Raw genomic sequence first — 502 nt, 5'->3', positions numbered from 1 at the left:
TGCCTTGGAGCCAGCAGATCACGGACTGAAACCTCTACAAACTGCGAGCTAAATAAGGCTTTCCTTCTCTAACTTTGGGTGTTGGGTTTTCAATTCAACATTTTGGGAAGGGTAACTAAGACACCCAGTATGGACTTAGTGGAAATAGAGAGAAAATTGAGTGAGCTGACAAGAACAGTTCAAAACAGGAATAACAGTTCACCAAAGATGCAGGATTCTTGAAAAGCTATTACAAATATCTGAAATTAAAAAAAATTGTATAGAATTCATAAATTGAAAAAATGATCAATGTGAAGATAAGAGTGTCCTAAACTGATAAAATGGTAAATATCAAGTATTCAACAAAAACAAAGCAAAAAGAATTTTAAAAGCTGTTAGAGAAAAATGATAAATCACATATAAAGGTAAGAACTATAATAGATTTCTTAAAACAACCTTGAAGTCCAGAAAAGCTTAGCTAGAGAAATTTTTTAATCCCCAATAGCAAACAACTTTCAATGTG

This window comes from Octodon degus, unplaced genomic scaffold, assembly GCF_000260255.1.
Source record: "Octodon degus isolate 3935 unplaced genomic scaffold, OctDeg1.0 scaffold00168, whole genome shotgun sequence".
In the NCBI taxonomy this organism is placed as follows: domain Eukaryota; kingdom Metazoa; phylum Chordata; class Mammalia; order Rodentia; family Octodontidae; genus Octodon; species Octodon degus.
The sequence above is the reverse complement of the archived record's forward strand: the minus strand, read 5'-3'. Positions refer to the sequence as shown.